Genomic DNA, 768 nt, shown 5'->3' on the forward strand with positions numbered 1-768 from the left:
TTGCTAGAGTGTTTATGTTAGATTCGTTTTGTTTCCCTTCTGGATTAGAGTTTTATTAGCTAGTTCTTCTCTGATCAATTGGAACTGGGGCATAGACATTTCATGCCCGAAAGGTATATGATGAAATGTCTGAACCAACTAGTGCCAGAGATTTACATGCTTAGCCCAAGAGATTGGTTGTTTAAGATGTTTATTGACATTAATGAGCTGTTTCTTTATGCATGTTTACTACATGTTTCATCAATGAGAATTGAGATTAGGAAGTGTTGTAAACTTGATAGTTTCTACCAAGAGATTGGATTAACTAGTATTAGAAGTTCATTGTCTAGGGATTAGAAGGTTTGCAGTTTGATAAACACTCGAAGTAGATTAGCATACTCCACCTACATCAATAACCTCATCCTCAGGATCTTCCATCCATTTGTGTTTTCTGTTTAATTCTCTTGTTATTTTCTTGTTCTGCTTTGTTTTCTTGTCAGTTTCAATAATCGTTACGTTTCAGCTTATGCATGGTAGTCTATGTTTTACAACCTTACATTTATCGCATGTTTAACATGTTCGCTTAGGATCACTGAAAACCAAAAATTATTTATGCTTGCTTGACTTAATCATTTCTGATATATCTTGATTACTAGCATCACACCTGATTGGATTGGGATTGATACCTATTGTACTGCAATGACATGATAGTACTCTAGGGTAATTGATAGAAAAATCCTAGTATCACCATCCTCGCGAGAAAGAAAGTGGTGTCGATTGACACTCGCC

This window comes from Capsella rubella, unplaced genomic scaffold (assembly GCF_000375325.1).
Source record: "Capsella rubella cultivar Monte Gargano unplaced genomic scaffold, Caprub1_0 scaffold_147, whole genome shotgun sequence".
NCBI lineage: Eukaryota > Viridiplantae > Streptophyta > Magnoliopsida > Brassicales > Brassicaceae > Capsella > Capsella rubella.